The 18,539-nt window shown below is 42.8% G+C and overlaps 1 protein-coding gene across 1 annotated transcript in view; it reads right to left on the bottom strand.

The window, feature by feature from the left end:
* The window catches only part of sipa1l3 (signal-induced proliferation-associated 1 like 3), a 59,012-nt gene extending 51,575 nt beyond the window's left edge, over window positions 1-7,437 (bottom strand). Inside the window, exon 1 of the mRNA XM_030764710.1 lies at window positions 7,389-7,437. The gene's annotated coding sequence lies outside the window, so the exon portion shown is untranslated. The remainder of the gene's footprint in view (window positions 1-7,388) is intronic.
* Window positions 7,438-18,539: the final 11,102 nt, after the last annotated feature.

Genomic DNA, 18,539 nt, shown 5'->3' with positions numbered 1-18,539 from the left:
TCATGTGATAACATCTTGTTGCACATGCTCTCCCACCAAAGTCATGAGCATGGTTTGTGGGTGGGTTTTTTTTTTGGAATAAAATCCAATGAAACTTATAGCAGTGACAGTGAAAGCTCTATAACTAACAGGGCAGCAGCAGCATGAGCTGAAAACAGTTGCTATTTTACTCTCCCATTACTTTTACAATAGTTACTATAAAAAAAAACAGGTCCTGGTGCACTGAGGCTCTGGGCACCATATTTTACAGATCCCTCTCTCTCACACACACACACACACAAGCTGTGTCACATGCTAATTAACTGACTGACAGCTAAAAAGCACACACACACACACACACACTCGGTGGTTTGGAATTGACTCTAATGACACGGCACTGACGAATCATTTTTAGCCCTCTTTGACTGTATTCTCAAGGTTGACCTTGTCATAATCCATTGAAAAGCATAGACAGTAACTGGACTTAAGGGTTCTATTATTTTTGAAGATGTGACAGAAGAACGGAAAGGAAGAGTGAGAGAGATAAGACAGGGAAAAAGGGGGAGAGAGAGGGAACAGTGAGAGAGAGGAAAACACAAGAGCCTTAAGGCTCCCTGCGGGCCAGCAAACATTCCTGTCAGATTGAGACGTGGGAACCAGATGAAAGGAGCACCCCTAGATCAGTGTGTGTGTGTCTGTGTGTGTGTGTCTGTGTGAGGAATTTATCAGTATCCACACATAGGTCAAACCACTTTAAATTCTTGTCATCTTTCAGTATTTAACAGACAGGGTGGAGGGGCACCTTAGTTATGTGTGGAGTATGAGTGTTAGTCAGAAGGAGGAGATGAGGAGACGTGGGCCTGTATGGACCACTGCAGCCTCCCTCTCTCTGAGGCCAGTCCTTAACATTGACCACACCACTGGGAGTTTCTCACACACTAACACACATATATACGTCACACAGGCTGAAAGAAATTCTTCTCTTTCTGCTAATCAAACTCCTTCACATACTGTCCTCTCTCGGCAAAGGGTTCTCTAAGCTTGCGTGACACAAATGTGTAATCGCATCTGGCTGATAGAATCTCAGTGGAAAAAGAGATGGAGAGACAGAAAATGGAGAGACAGATGTGGGGGGCGGGTGCCATTGTGTATGGGACGTATGGAAATAACAGAATGTGTAGATGACGAACATGCTTGCGATTAAATAAAAAAGTGAGGTAAACGAGTGCTTTCTCAGCCTCCGTCTACCCCTCTCGCCTCATCTCCTTTCATCTCTGCGGCCTCTCTCTCTCTCTCTGTCCAGTCTTCTTTCCCCGCCTATCACTCTTCCCTTATCAGTCCATCTCTCCCTCTCCCACGATGATAAGGGGCCTACTGTTGGAGAGAGAGAACGGGGCATTTCCCTTGCTGGCCCTCTCCCCGCTGTGTTCTCCTGTGAGACAGGAACTGTGCCGTCAAACAGAACCGACTGATCATTCCTCATTATCATGGACTTGTGTGCCAACACTAGTGTCCTCAAAACCTCTCCAGGGACAGAAAGACAAACGCCTAACAGTGTATACAACCAAGAAACGTAAACAAAGACAGGCCGTTTAGGCTGCACTTAGAGGAAGTTCTCACACCCAAACACATTTGCTGGCTGACACAGAAACTGTAAAGCAAACAGTGGAGCCATTTCATGTACTAACATGGACATGTTACTGTACAAATGAAGAGAGAAGACGCAAATGTAGCCAAAAAAGATTCTTCCAGCCAACACATGAGTTGTTAACCCCCACTCCGTCTTTAAAATCTGATTTAGCAATGGGGGGAAAAAACACAGTCCATGAATACGAGTCAAATGGTATTCATGGAATGAACGCATGCTATACTCAATTAACATTCAAACAATGCCCCCACAGTCACAGGGTTTTAGTTATGAGAAAACACGCTCTCCATACACACACACGCACACACACACACACACACACTCACACACATATACCCACACACACATACACTCACACAGAAGCTCACTTGTGAACAGAAGTCATGACTACACACACACACACACACACACACACACAACACAGTCACTCTCTGGGGAAAAACTTTCTCCTTCCTCCCCAAAAATTCCTGTCTGAGGCAGTGGTGGAAGAGGGAGGCTCTGGTGCTTATGGCCACTTTGTGAGTGTTTAAACCCGGTCCTGGCACACTCCAGCTCTGGACACAATCTGGAGCTTTGTCTGCCCCAGCCTGAGCAGCATGGCGTAAAGACAGTGTACCACACTTGGGGCTCATTCACTGCCTTCCCGCTTTTTCTGAGACCTCAGAGCATGCCTGTGTATGTACGTACTGTACAGACAAGTCAGCTGATCTGAGTTCAGGGTCAGTGTTGAGCAAGGACATTTTAACATTGAAAGGTGTAGTAGTGGCTAGTCCCAAATCAGCGCGTGAGAGCAGAGATGGCTGAAGGGAAAAACAAATAGAACTGTTAACAAATTAAACAGCACTGCTGGGAGAGACACTGTATCTGATAGCAAGTGAAAGACAGTGAGCAGCAGCAAGAGAGAGAAATATGCAAACATAGAGTTTCTCAAGGCCAGTAAGGGAGGAGCCGCTGTACAGTCTATAGCTGTATTACTCAGAATACAAATCTATAGCTTCTTGGTTGACCACAGTGTTTTCCCCATTAATCTATTGAGATAAGAAAGTCAAGTCAAATCATTACGAGGTTACACCACGATCTGTAACTATTGGTCTAGTGTGCCAGTATTAGCAGTGATGTTAGCAGGACCCTGTGTGACTGAAAATCACTGTTAAATTACACAAGAGTGCATTAAACTGCATTAAAGTTGCAACTGGAAATGACCAGTGAAATTTGAAGCAGGAACAGAGCGAAGAATCCAAGGCCAACAGCATGCTTGAGGATATGTGTTTGTGTGTGTGTGTGCGTGCGTGCGTGTGTGTGTGTGTGTGTGTGCGTGCGTGTGTGTGTGTGTGCGTGTGTGTGTGGGCGTGTACAGAGGATGGAAAAAGTATGGCCCTCAAGCCGTGACCACATCAGTCCTGAAAACGGAGGCAAGCCAATGCTCTCTCGGAGCAAGTAACGTCCTCCAAACCAGAGCTCTTTAAAATCAATACTCAGTGAGCTTCAAGGGCTTGGCCATTTCATGGAGGCCCTTAAAATAGAGCTGTGGAAATGACTGGAGAGTAGGCATACCACAGTTTCTATCATACTCACCCTCAAACACATGCCTTTCCTTCAACCAGTCTCCCTCCACAAGCTTTCTAAGTCTTTACTGCTCTCAATTTGCCTCGCACATGGCGGTTCTCTCTTCCTACTGAGTTTTTAAAGGAGGTGAGGGAAAAATGCTGCACTGCTGGGACTCAAACACAAGTCGAGAGCAGTCAGTCAGTCAGTTACAACTCCTGGATAAGCCATGTTAACAGTGTGTTTGATCCTGACCTGTCTGCTCTCTGCAGGGGTGATTCACGAGTCTGTCATACCCCTTTCTTGGCACTCATTTCCTGCCTCTGCTCTGATCCCGCGGCCGGAAGCCCACCAGCATGACGCACACATTTACCAATGAGAGCCAGATGGAGACCAGAGAGGAGAGGACGTACACGAAGATGTCCAGAAGATGAGAGGCAAGTGCCTCGAACCCACCCCTCCCCAGGCCTGATATGACCAAACACTCTGCTATGTTCCAAAAATATAAACTCAATTTAACAGAGTCTGCTCCTACTGAAGTTTAAAAAAAACCAAAAAAAAAAAACAAATTGGACAGAGGGGTTAGGGGGCAGTACAGGACTGAATCACTGGACAGAGTCAGTGTCCATTCATTTAGATTTCCTGCCGGAGTTCTGTGTGATTGCTGGCTCTCCAGGTTTTTCTCTGGCAGTCTCATTTCCTCTCTGGCCACTCAGGGGAGGGGGTGTAAATCATACAGACAGATCAATAAGAAATTCCTTTACTACAGCTGCTTATGAACAAATGGATCAACTGAAAGAGGGAGTCAGAGTAAAGTGTAGTGTGTCTAGTCTGCTCTGTCATTTTATAGACAACAGGGATAAAACAGTGAATAACACACACATGACAATGTTCAACACTCACAATGGTAAATTCCACTTTCTGTTCCTTTTTCCATGTCTTTCTCTAAAGTGGTTCTTCCTGTTAGACTTTACATATATACCTATATATGTGTGTGTGTGTGTGTGTGTATATATATATATATATATATATACACACACACCCATACATATATGTAGGGTGGGCGAGAGAGAGAGAACTGAGTGACAGTTGTTTGTTTGTCATGGGCCTTCTGTGTTTCATACAGCTAAATGACAAGGGGACTAACTGCACCTTAATCTCTATTTTCTTTGTGGCAGCTCTGTTGTCAATCAGGTCTCACTGGTTCTGAGGCAGCTCAGGGAAAACAGGTGTTGAAAAGAAAAATAAATGAGACAACACGCAGTCAGGAAGCACTGACCTCACTGCTCTATGCAGGTAGCTTTGTTAGTGCTTCATCTCCATGCAGAAACCACCCCAGATTTACTGCTGCTCCCTCTCCCCTTTAGTGTGCAGCAATATCTGTGTAAGCTACCTACGTCTGTGTGCTTATTAACTTGTCTATGTTTTGCTTCTGTGAAGCTACGCAGCCAGTAGGAAATGGAGACCACTGATTAGCAGCATGACCAGTGCAACAATGTGTTCAAATAAACTGAATGGATGTCAAATTTACATTGCACTGTGCTTGGTATGATACAGGATTAAACACAGATTTTTGCTGCAGCACTGGGAGAACTCTGTCTGCAGGCACTGAGAGAAGGATGACTGAAGGTTTTCAGTACTTTTTTGCTTTCTCACTCTCTGGAGGAAGTCCTGGACTAAGGATAGTGTGGTGAGAGAAGGCCTATTCAATGTCTGTGTTTATCCTCTGACAGAAACCAAACAGACTATATTTATTCCATTCAAACAGGCCAAGAGGGAGAGAAAGAGAGGGGGAGAGAGAGCGAGAGGGAGAGAGAGAGAGCAGTACTAGTTGCTGGCTAGACATAGGACACAGACATTAAGAACTGCTCTACCATGAGTTGTGAGATTTAATATCATAAAGCTTGTTTTGTTGTAATCCAGTGCCATGTTGTTTAAATGTCTTATCAGTTAGTGTGACTAAACACATTAGAGTCACTAAATAACAGCACGCTGTTGACATCACATTGGGCAGAGCACAGATCTGAAAGACAACTGCCTGAGTCACAGCCATTGAGCACAGCTCTGACTGTCATTAAGGTAAGGTGTGGACGTGTTTCAAAACTGACCAAAATGTCAATCTAACAAATGACCGCAATTTATTTTTCAAAATTCTATCAGACTCCATATTCGGTTTTACAGTTTGCTACTGAGGTAACAACCTTTTAATATCAATTACGATGAACGGAAATGTTCGATTTGCACAATTCACCCGTGATCTACTCACAGTTATTCCATTTTCGTCATTTGCACAATCAGAAGTCCAGACATTTCTGACATACCATCATATCACCAGCTGAGCAGCCATGAAAACGCGGAACTGGTTCAACAAAACTTGCGAAAACATCACAGGAACAAAACCGGCGAAGCGGACGACTTAGGCTACGAGTGACCGTCTTAGCCAAACCGGTGAGACCACATGAACATTCCGTAAAGTAAATCCGCTTTCAAAGTCGAAAACACTGGCAGACCCTTAACTTCTAGATATCCTCAAATAAGAGGTTATATATTGGACACATTAAAACGGCTAAATATTCCATCCGTTTCCCTGTTTGGATAAGGATAATATGGCTGAAGCGAAGTCAAGCAATGTTTGCTAATGCACTTAACAAAGCTTTCTGGAAAAAAAAAACGTTGTAGTGACTGCTGAAACGCACCTGGAAGTAGTTGTCCAAGATTAACCACGGCATTCAAATCTTCGCCAAAAGACACTGAGTTCTTTGTAGTGCTATTTCCTTTAACCTCAGCTATCAAGTCAAAATCGAGTTTGGTACTATTTTTGACTCGCTCTGAGAGAAACAACTGATGCATTTACCTCGTGGACGTCAGAACAGCAATGTAGTGTTCTCTACAGTACATCTGTAAGTGAATTTGTCCGTTTCCCCTTGACCCGAGCAACTTAAAATGTAGTCAAATCACTGCGATCGTTATTGGCCTTATCATCTTTATTATATTAGACTATGTACATTGAGGAAGTTAGCGATATGAGGAAAAAATGAGGGCTTGTCGTGACTGACTGGACTCCTCGTGAGACCCATCCTACTGATAGAGTAACGACTAACGACCCCTTTACACACACACACATACACGGTATCAGTCCTTCGTCTCCAAGACAGGTTAAGTTAATGGTGACCTTTATTAACTGATTTATTGTAGAGGTGGACTTACATCTGCACAAATGCACTAATGGATGTAATATCTGAAATGAAGCCAGCATACCTCGGCCGCAATGAGGACATATAATTTTTGTGCACAATTTTAACCTCACAGCAACACACAGCTGAGAACTTGATAAGTGCAGCATCATCCACATGTCTAATTACCTGAGAACAACAGGCTGAGGACGATGTAATAACATTAGTCACAACATGGCGTAATAAAACATTGAAACAAGCAGCTCAGATTTACTGCACATTCGCTGAACATAATAGGCTATAAAGGTTAACGTTGAAAAAACGTTTAAAAACATTGCAACAGTTGGTAAGCTATGTGTTGATGGAGCATGGTCAAACTTGACCGAGATGAACATCTGGAACGATTATATCAGGTCTTAAAATAGATGACTTCCAACTTCAATACCGAACTTCAGGGAGTAACTTTAAGACTCTTACACCCTATGAGAGCTGAAAATTCGTGTTGGAAAATATAGTGCAGTTTACATGCCATTCGGAACAGAAGTTCGCCACTTCATGTGACTTGAAGTAATGTTAGTATTCCTCGCCCTTCGCAGTAAGGTGTGTGATCAGGTGAACAAAAAAGCTGGTATATAACATACGCAGTGGTAAATCCCAACATACGCAATGGTAAAGCGCTTGCGCGCTGGGTTGGATTTACCAAAGACTGGAGTATATTGGCTAACGATTTATTAAGCTAATGTAAATGCAGCCTCAATTTCTGCCCTTTTAAAAAAAACAGAGAAGTCCCACAAGTGTATCCGTGGTGTCAAAGCCTGTTTTCATGGTTATCTGAAATACAGACACAAGCCGAGGGGAAAGGGAAACGAACCGCATAGCAGGCTTACAACTGCATAGCCTCCTCTGAAGTTAGCTCATGGGCTAGCAACGCTAGCCAACCAGTAATGCTGCCTCGCTAGTTTACTCGCCACTTTACAGCATTGTTTGTTAGCCATTATACTCCAGTAAACGTACCGTCTGATGCTTTAAATGTATCGTCTTACCTCATGAGACACTTCTTCTGTAGAACAACTTAAATCCCTTGGAAATCAAATTGTAGTCCGGTTAAAACGTTCAGAAAACCATATTTGAAAGCCGTTCTACGTCTCACTACGTTCGCCAGCCAGGAATACCTCTCCGCTCCCACACTCGTTATTCCCCTCTTCCAACCAACCGAAACCACGACGCCCGGTCGCTACTCACACGCACACACATATCTTATTGCGCATGCGTCCATAAGATTTGAGTTCCACTCGCTGTAACGAAGAAATACAGCACTGTTCTTAGCAGTAAAAAGTCTGAATTTCGCCTGCACGTAATTAACTGGAGAGACGTTGCCTCAACACAGTTGCCTGTTGCACCAAAATCGGTGCGGACCTTCTGAAATATCAGCTTAATGTTAGTCGCACGGTAAGGTAGTTAGGAACAGAAATGGACTGCTTGTGATTAAAGTTGCCATCCTGCAAAAACAGTTCATCAGGGCGGTGTATTCACCTCTATAGCCCATCGTTCAGGGGGAAAAAGCAGTTTATCCCACTAATTTTTGTAGCTGTTAATAAGATTGTGTTTCATCGCACACAGCAGTTAAAACTTAACGTTCGTATCAACACTGATTTTAAACTCAAACGCGGCAGATAAACTTTGTTTTAAACGATGTCATAATTGTGTAATAAGTGTATAATTATTGTTGCACAAATCATTTCACCTCCCAAATTTGACCCTTTAATGACTTTAAGGTTAATAAACGTTCTTATAATACAGCTCACTAAATATCTCTAATGCACTTGGTAATAGCATCACTGCATTAGTGTAACTACAGCACAACCTTGTGGTACGTTGCCCTTATCAACCATGGTGGTTCTTCTCCTTTAGACTGACTTCAGAAGAAGGCTTCGTTCAAATTCAGAACATTACGCTTACTGTAATATGTGGGCTATATATGTGTATATACCACATATTTGCTGGAACGTTGCCACTATGATGCAAACACCCAGTCTCCAGAAGCTGAACTGATGCAACAAATCGAACCGTTTCCAATAATGATTTTTGTATGGTGAAAGGGAATCCTCCTGTCGGCATGCAGTAACCTATGCGTTGTAACGGAGATCTTTAGATGTCTTCACTCAGAAGAATAGTTCCGGAGTGGAAATATTTATTACCGCAACTGAAACAGACAATACAGGTAGACCGTGCATTGTGTAAAATAACGAAATGCGTTAAAGCTGGTTCTGTTGATGATATATGAAATGTCAAGCTTACTCTGTGAGTTTTATTGTTTATCAGCTATCACCTATATTTAGGCTTGTCATACTATATTGTAAGCTGTAATAAAAAGCTATTATGAAAAACTGTAAGAATTATTTGGTTTCAGGAGTCCAGGTTAACAAAGAAACCTGATTTATCAGTACATACTATATATAGTGTCATTCAGTGTGTAAAACTAGCCAAAAAGCCACGACGTGTCAGATATTTGAAAGATTCTCCGTGAAGAAAATTAATTTCATGGAAGAATTACTGGAGCAAAATGACAGCAAAATCTTTCTTTTAACTATTCGGAGATTTTTTTTTTTTTTTAGCGGTACATCGCAATTACACAATCTACTGTAGCCCAATCCTTCTAAGGTGTTCTTCAACATGTATGTTAATTATAACTTTTCCTCACGAAAACGGTAAAACACAATATTTCAAAAGAAACTTTGTAAATGTTCCTTATTTTTTCAAATTTGCTATCTGTGCTGTAGGCTATTCGCCTGCTGTGTTCATTCATGTGCATGGTGATAGGAGAGAGGATCGGTCTTGATCACAGCTTACTCTGTTTTTGTGTGTACTCTGTGACTTGGATTAAACAAATCATTTTAATTTGACCCCGTTTAATTTGACCCACGTTATAAATAACAAGGGTAAAGGGGTATGTCCACAAAAATTCCGCCATTAAAAAATTAAGTGCTAAACAGTTACAGTGTTGAGAAGATGTAGGATCTTGAAATCTTATGCATTATGAAAAACAAATCCAGTAGATTTGAACAGGGTTACTACTCTGCTGACCTCTTCAGCACTATGAGGAGACACCTGAAGCAAGGTCGGGCTGTATTTGGTTGACACTTGTCCTGTGGACCCGGCTATCCCGTATGTCTGTGGATCCTTAAGCATTTACAAAGATAATGTGCTGTCAAGGTCTCTGTCTTTTGGGGAAAGCTAAAGACAGAGATAAAGCTACTGTCTTGGTGGACATTAAGAAATCTCTTGGTTCCCTCACTTCCTGCTGCTGTTTCTTCCTGGCATTAAGAGACCTTGGTCTACCAAAGCACTTACCACCTCTTTAATCGTATCAATTTATGTTAAGTGCTATAGATTCAAGAAAGAGTGCTAGGTACATACAATGACTCATTCAAGCACCTATTCCAGCACTGAAAGCCAGTTAGATGGTGAAAGTTAATTCAAAATGATCTGAGTCACGTCACGCTGCAGCTGTGGCTGTAGGTACAGAGCAACTGGCTTAAGAGGTTATGAGGTCTTCTCTTCCTGTTGATCAAGTTTGGCTTGTCTGTGTACATTAGATTTATCATCACTAGTTCAGTAAAACCAAGCTTTTTTGCCAGCTAATTTATTTCATTTGCCTTATTAACAAAAATGTGATTTTGTTTTTGTCTTGTTTGACAAGCAAGGTATGAGGAATGTTGTTTCTATAGTAACAAGAGGGTGAGTGCAAACAGTCTGAAGGAAGACATGATGAGATCCTCTAATAAACTGTTAAATACCACAACACCTCACAAACACACACACACACATAAATACACTCGTTCCAAATGTGCCAGAGAACCGGCTCACTACCTGGACAACATTTCTTCTCTGATGAAATGTTGTCCAGGTAGCGACATACTGAAAAACATGTTGAATTTATGAATGCACTTTTAGGATATTGGGTTTTGCATTTTCTGCGGGTAATTTTGTTCAGGGATAAATAAAAGAATCATATTACATGTTTCTAATAACCATATTAGATGTGTTATGTTAATAATCCCTCTTCCAAATGAAGTTTCTGGAATGCAAGTTTTAAAAAAATCTAGGATGTCATGAACATTCATGGTTAATTTTCACATGTAATCATGCTATCATAATTGTCTTAATGTTTCCTATTAGGATAAGGAAAATGGTCTGGAGGATTATGGGGTTGAGGACAAAACTGTGTATTTGGATGCTACTCCCCAAATTCAGTTCCGCTATGTTTGTGCTCCAAACTGTATGCGATGTCTCACTTCATTCTCAAGTCAGAGCTGCACTTTTGTGGTGGGTTTACAGTGGAGACACAGCAAGGCCCAATGTTATGTGAGTATCTTCTCTTCTCTTCTCTTCTCCTCTATTCTCTTCTCTTCTCTTCTCTTCTCTTCTCTTCTCTTCTCTTCTCTTCTCTTCTCTTCTCTTCTCTTCTCACTTCATGTTTCCTTTCCTCAAGATGAAAGTCTGGAGAAACAACGTGGGAGGAGAGCTTGTTCGCTTCAAGAGCTTTCCTCTCGGGAGAGGCTACAAAGTAGAGCATCTCCTCTTCATTCCAGACCAGTACGTCTTCATTGGTGCCTGTGATGATCTTTCACTGCGTGTATTCTCTGACCCATTAAAGGACAGGGGTGTGAGTGTGAAATATAAAGCCAGGCTCCTGGACTCTGTCTTCTGCATGCACTATTGCCAGAAGACAAGGGAGCTTTTAACCGGCAGTCTGGGCGTTATCACTTTCTGGGGTCTCTGGACCGCACCACGTTCCCAGCTGAGCATTGTGCGGGTGCTGGACTGGAGCTGCTGCTCCCTGCAGTGTGACACACTCATCAACGCTTTAGTCACTGATCAGGAGTCTCTATATGCCCTCTGTGATTCTGGCATCAAACACTTCGACTTGAAGAGCAAAAAAGAGCTGCGGCCATTCCACGGGAGAGGGCAGGGAACACTACAGTGCATCTCGCCTGACTGGGGCTGGCTTTATTTATACACAGGCGATGCAGCCGGTTGTGTTCAGGTTTGGAGCAAGGACACCCGTTGTCTTGAGCAAGAATTCCAAGCCCACTCATGTTCCGTTTCTACAGTGCTGGTACGCCCTAACACACACACGGTTCTAACCTCATCGTCAGACAGCTGGGTGAAAGAATGGAATTGCACTGGTGACCTGCTGCTCAGAGTTTTCATGGATGAACCTGGTGGGATACTCAGCCTCTGGCCTCTTGAGGATAACTGTATCCTCTGCCATTCACACTCCTCATTCTCAGTCTGTCAGTTTCAGGATGTGTACCAGCTCTTTCGTGACTCCAGGTGTGGCATGCGGTACTTGAAAAGGCTTGAATGTGGAGATGGTTGGGCTCGACTGTTGGCCGTGGGTCAGGACAGCATTGTCCAGCTCATCTCTCCAGTTAATGGGGTGCTGCTTCTCCTCTCCTGGCCCTTCTCTTTTCTCAACCATGCCCTTGATTTCGCCTACAGCCCAATTCAGCAAGAACTCTTTGTTGCCAATGGCACCTCCCAGGTCCTTGTGCTAGACACATCACTTTGCCCATGCCCAGCCAAGCGGATACTACACACTTCCAAGAGTCATGACAGTTGCAACGGTGTGATGTGCCTTGAGGCTGTTATGATGGATAGGGAAGAGTGGGGTGATCTACAGTCACCAGTTTGCTTGGTCTTTAGCGGACATTTTAATGGAGAACTCCAGCTTCTCTCTCCATACAAGCTGTGCTACAAAGCTCAAAAGAACCATGATGGAGCCATCTTGCAGATCAGTAGCCTGGCGGGACAGACCCCTCAGCTATGTTGCTATAGCTCTGACAAACAACTTACTGTGTGGGAAGTAGAGATGGTGGGAAGCAAGGTTGAGCTAACCCTTGTTAGCCATGTGAGCTGCTGCTCCACTCTAGTTTTCTCCCAGTTGCTGCCTGATTTTGTTTTCGCTGTCTCACCATTCAACAGTCTTCTGTTCTATTCTCTGGAGGATGGAAAATGTCTCAAAATGGAAAGAAACTCACCCTCCAAGCTCTCCTGCATGGACTATTGTCCAACGCTGGGTGTGGTGGTGTTGTCAGACTGTGGGGGAAATGTGGAGGTATGGGATGCCCATGCTCATGGAGTCCTCCTGGCTGTGATCTACCTGGGCACACCTGCTGATAAGGTGTGCTTTGCTAATGCCCGTGGTGACCTCTTGGCCTGCTTCAAAGAGAGAATCTCCATTATATTTGGCCTGCGTTACCTTCCCACAAGGCTGTTGAGGCAAGTGTTGGACCAGGCTCCTGTAGATGACCTCCTGGAGAACCCCATACCATTTGTGCCGGACACATGCAGCAGCTACAACTTGACGCGAGTTCCCTGGTTTTTCAACAACTCTGGGCCAGTTAGTCCAGAGGCAAAGATAACCCCTGCAATCGGAACTGTGAAAGCTTTGGAGTTAGACCAGTGTGTAAAAAGAAGAACATTGGCTGAAAGTACAGTTCCATCCCAGAAAGATCAGCGAGGTGTGTGTACTTTAAAATGAACTTGACATTGGATCTGTTGACCCTCTGCTTAGCATGTTAAGATGTGCATATCTTTTCATTACAATCTGTGATGCTGCTGTTACTGTTACTGGCTAGTGGTTTACATTTATAACATTTTCGACAACATTCTTTATATATGAGAAAAATAAGAGCCTTTTCTTAGTAGATATGATTACTTGGTTCTGTCACTATTATGTGTTATTGTCACATGTTGCATTCTCCATCTGCACAGATTCTCAGTCTTTCATTAGTCCATTTGTCCAAAACCTGCACGAGAAGGAAACCATAGTGGAGGACCAAAAGGAGGAGATCACTGCCGAGGAGGAAAAGGAGGAGAGAATCATTGTCAAGGAAATACGAGAGAAGGTGATCATTAACTGTGAACAGATACAGAGCCCTGGCATTAACCCAGACACAAAGATTCTAACCCAGGGCAGGCCAATTGCTCCAGATGGGTTTATTCCCAACTCTGTGATAAGGAATTGGTCTCCAAAGAAAGTGCAGTTTGAAAAGTCCGACAAGTTAGTGGTACCTAAAGCACTTCAGAGAGATTTCACACAATGTAGGGAAGAGTCTGAGAGATTGCCTGAAGTCTTTAAACTTCTTGGCAAGGCACAACCTGAAAAGCCACAGATATTGCTAAAACGTTTTGATATGCCACCTCATACAACCTCAGAAGAAGAGGAGGAGAATTGTGATGACACCTGGAAAGACATTCTGAAACAGATTGCTGAAAGTATGTGGTTGCTCTATAAACCTGAAGTAAATCTGGAATCAGTCCTGAAAGCCATACTTCAGACCATGGAGACTATGGACCTGGAAATTTACAACAGCTGCTCTGAGGCACTGATTAGGCTCTTTGACTCCTATGTCATCCCTCCAGAGCTTGTACAGAACCTCACCTTCAATATGCTCCAACACATCCAGAAGGATAACCCACACTGGAAGCGGTTAGAAGGCTTGAAAACCTTGGACCAGTTGAATCTTGTGGAAGAACAGAATTTGTTCTGTCTGGCTGAGGTGCTGACAGATGATGTAAAGGACGTTCGCCAACTTGGACGTCTCATTATGGGCAAATCACATGGCATTAAGGACAAAACCAAACTGATCACACGACTCCAGAACAACAAAGAGGCAACCACGAAGTGAGTAAGGCATGTGCTGAAGTATTTATAACTCACAATCCAGCTTCATATCAGTAACAATACAACAAATGTTAGAGAGTGAGCAAATGAACAACCTATGCACACACACACACACGCACGCATACACAGACACACACACACCTCTCTCTCCAGTCTTAAACAGCACCTTGCCCTCATCTGCTATACCTCATTTTAGGGGTGAATCATATACAAATGAATTAACAGTGTGTACTGTGGCTTGGAGGTAGTGCCAAATTTTCACAGTTGAGTGGAAGAGGCTACCATTAACGGCAGAGATTGTGTCTTAAAGTTAGCCACAATATCTATTAAAAGAATATCGTTTCTAACTCCTTAACCCAACTTCAGACAGAAACTGATAAAGCAATTGGAGAGACAGCTGACTCAAGACCTGGATTTGCATAAGAGTATCCCAACATACAACACTTCCACCAGAAGACTGTCCAGGAGGCTCAGTCACAAAACCTACAGTAGGGAGCACTGTTTCCTTGTTCTTGTTCTTGATTTAAACTGATGAGTATGTTTTGAATGTTAGAGTAACTCAGAAATATGAATGGCTGAGTTACATGTTTTACACATTCTGTCTGTCTGGTCAGGCTTTTCACATTAAATTACTCCTGTGCCGTTCAGTGTAAATGACTTATTTACAGAGTTATACAAATAAATACACTTAAATCTACTCTTCTCTCACAGAGCCTCGTGTAGAGAATACTCTACAGCTCACTGATATGCCAAGTCAAAAGCAAGGTAAAGCCATCATTCAGCTGTCCACATCATATCACATCTGAAAACAAGTCACCATGTGTACTTTCATGTGAAATATTACTGAACCATGTGTCAACCCCCCACCCCCCCTCTCTCTCATTCCGTTTCTTTTCTAACAACAAACAGCCTTTCTGTGTCAGGCCTTTTGTCTTTAGGCTACTATAGCCATTAAAAAATGCTAGCAATGATTACAGATAGCAACGTCAGATTTCAATTGAATTGGAATGAGGCAAATGCTGATTTTCTGCCCTACTTAATCACCGTTTCATTAAAATGTACTCTGAAAATCTGCAGCAGTGGTGGTGGGGAGGGAGGGGGGGTGATGGTTGCATAATAAATTTTTATCATTTGTTGGGTTCAAAAATAATGTTTTCAAATTGTAATTTTATATGAGCAATACATATTGATATGAGCAAACTGTCATGATGAATAACTGCAAAGGTATGGCAATTCTTTTTACACCATCTTTCTCCCAACCTCTGTAATCTGTGACTAGAGAGTACCTGGATACCTGAACTACCCCATCTTACAACCCTGGGACAAACCAAGGCATGTCCCCCTACTCAGGATACTGAAAATGCTGACCCAACCCTTAATGATGAAAAAGTGGTCCCACAAACTCAGAAGGAATACAAGGAACTCCCCATTTACCTTCCTGAGCATAAGGTCACAGAACCTAAAGCAGAGGTGGAGGTCCTACCTGACTTGACTGTCGCTGACCTCTGTAAGAAGTCAACACCCAAACAACTCTCACAATGTCAGCTGCCAAAAAGCTCTCTCTCACACTGCCAGCTGTCAAAGCTACAGCTACCTTCACAGCACAGCACCCTACCTAGTGACTCTGGTCTGAGCACCATGAGCAGCCAAACACCCAGCATGGTACAACTGCCACCCCCATCTCAGCCTCAGCAAGTCAAACTGGCTTCCACTGAAGGGCAGGGTGACCTCAACTGGAGAGAATGTCTACATAAGCTTATCTCAATTTACAATTTCCGCTCCCCGAAAGCCCATAACATGCATAAACTGGTTGGCCAACCCTTCCACCGTGCTCCCAGTGCCCCAACCCCATGCCTGCCTTGTGCCCTTCCTCCTCTGCTCTACAGGCAGTGCAGTGAGTTGTCTGTTGGCCAGAGGCTTGTACAGAGAGTGGAGATGAGAGAGTCTAGAGAGAAGCCTCGCACTCAGTTCCGTCACTGCCTTCCCATGCCCTGGCAACTCAACACCCACACGTTGGACCTCACTGGAGAATGCCAGTATGGCAGGCTGAAGATGCACTGGAGCAGAGGACCACTGCAGAAGCCAATAGAGGGAGAGAATCAAGTGAAACCTCCACCAGTCAGAGCAGAAATGTACCCCTCCTTGGCCACACTAGGGGGCAGTGCCAGCTGAGACTCAAATTATGCTATATACCTCACTCATCCAGTCAAAGTTATTAAATGAGAGGTGATTTTGCAGTTTAAGATAATAATATATGCTGAGTGGTAAATATTGTTTTGTAACAATTCTGAAGTGATCTTTCTTTGAGGGTTCAACTGAACAGGGGAACTGAGTGAGAGGGGGGGGGAAAAAGAAAAATACGGTGTAACATCATTGGTGTGCAGTGTTTTGACTTCTGTTTGACGAGTTTGAATAAAAAAATCTAATAAACGTTTTCATTAGTGCTTTAAAAGTGGTTTGTAAAGTTCTTCTGAATTGAATACATAGGCGATCTCATAGTCGTTTGGTAATGCAATAGTGATCGCTGTACAAGTGTAAAGTTCCAAGGGCAATTTCAACTGGTTAGGTCTTTGGCAAGATGCACATCCATAATGACACCGCGAAACATATCTTGTGAAGTACTCAATAAAATTCGTACTGAAACAGAGTGCAATCGAAGCTCTCTGTATATATATATCACTAGTTAAACTGACCTAAACAGATCTAGAAGGAGCTCAAATCCTAACTCTAACCACTGCAGGAAAAATGGCTAAATAAATATCTGATCAGCATGAGGGGACAATTTATCCGAGCTCTCTGTTTTCAGTACAGGCTACCGATTGCAAGTACCATGACAGCGAGCTTTGTTAATGTACACTGACTACATTACCCATAATTCCTCCGTGTCTTCCACCCCCAGTCCAGCCGGTGTATTTGGATACAAAGTCAATCGTAGGAGCTGACATCTCGATCTGTGGAATAGAAGGTCTTTTGAGGGAGAGAAAAAGAAAACGGTTCCCTTGAGATGGAAGAGCATCCAATCATCTGAATCGAATGGACAAATACAGTAGGAGCATCCACATAATGGAATTTGGTTATTTATATCATGATGGGAAATATTCCGACGTAAGCACACGCCCATGCAACCAAGTGTAGGCTATGGATCAACGCAGCCAAAGATATGAATATTTGAATACAGAATATTGGTTGTTCTAAACTGAAGACCGGGCCGCACAAGCAGAGATATGCTGCCTGGACATATCATTTGGATTATAGACAATTTGTCTGGAAGAAGATAGGAATTTATTATTATTATTATTATTATTATTATTATGATTATGTCCGGTGATCTTTCCACGGATTTCAAAATCTGCAACGGACACTCTAGGAATGGAGACTTCTTCGCCGTATTTTTACCACATCGAGCCGTATCAGAGTGACCTTTAGACTAATTGACGAGGCGATCAGAATAATTGTGATTCATTGTCAAGAAACATCATTTTATACACCAGCCTGTCAACGTACGGATCAAGCCTCATAAAACAGGGTATCTTGTCATAACGCCAACCACTCCGTCCATTATGAATAACAATAATTGGCAATATGGTGCTATTAGTTGATGTGACAAATATGGAGTTGATAAGGAAGGGCAATATAAACTACGTAAACATTGCAATATTTATTTAATTTCTGCTGAAAGATAAAAAAAAAAAAAAAAGGTTCATTGACTACGCTGTTGTTATGATGGATAACGCTGGAGACTTACATGTTCGCTCGCTGCAGAAATAAAGAATAGTCTTTGTCGGCAGCATATATTTAGCTGTTCACAGAAATACACTGTAGACAGTTAGCAATTGCGTACACTGAAGTGATCAGTTTCTGCTGTATCAACCTTAACGAAGCCTTGTAAATATGCAGCCATCCAATGTGACTACAAGCGATCCGTCGTTATGTCAGTCTTAAAATGGACGAGTGTATTTTTAAAGGCTATCTAAACACACTACACTATCTTACAATTGTAACAGTTTGCAGGATTTAGGAGAATTACCCAAACGAAATCGACTATGCTTGGATAACTGAGACAACCGAGCGATTTTTTGTGGTGAAAGCCTTTTGATCAGAACGAAAAAGCCAATTAATTGTGGTTACCGGACCGCTGGCAGTTTTACTGGAAGAAAGATATCGTCATGATGCTTCCGCATCAATCCGAAAAATGCAAATACTGCGAATAACACAAATTTGTCTTCAAAAATGCGCAAGTGGTCTTAAACTGGGTTCGTCAGTTTTAGCATTGACTGTCATAGTATACTTTCACAATGAGGTGTTTTTTAGCGCATCTCAAATGGCTAATTAAATCTCCGTGCTTTGTTGGAATGCACCTTCTGGAATAGAAGACCGAGCGGTACAGTTTAAGTTTCATAGCATGACAGCTTTTTCTATCACACCGCATGTCTCTGAAATATCTAGAAATCACTGGAGTGCTTGTGATATTATTGTGTTACGAGTTTAGAACAGAGAACTG

The sequence above is a fragment of the Chanos chanos genome, chromosome 2 (genome assembly GCF_902362185.1).
Source record: "Chanos chanos chromosome 2, fChaCha1.1, whole genome shotgun sequence".
Taxonomy (NCBI): Eukaryota; Metazoa; Chordata; class Actinopteri; order Gonorynchiformes; family Chanidae; genus Chanos; species Chanos chanos.
The sequence above is the reverse complement of the archived record's forward strand: the minus strand, read 5'-3'. Positions and strand labels throughout refer to the sequence as shown.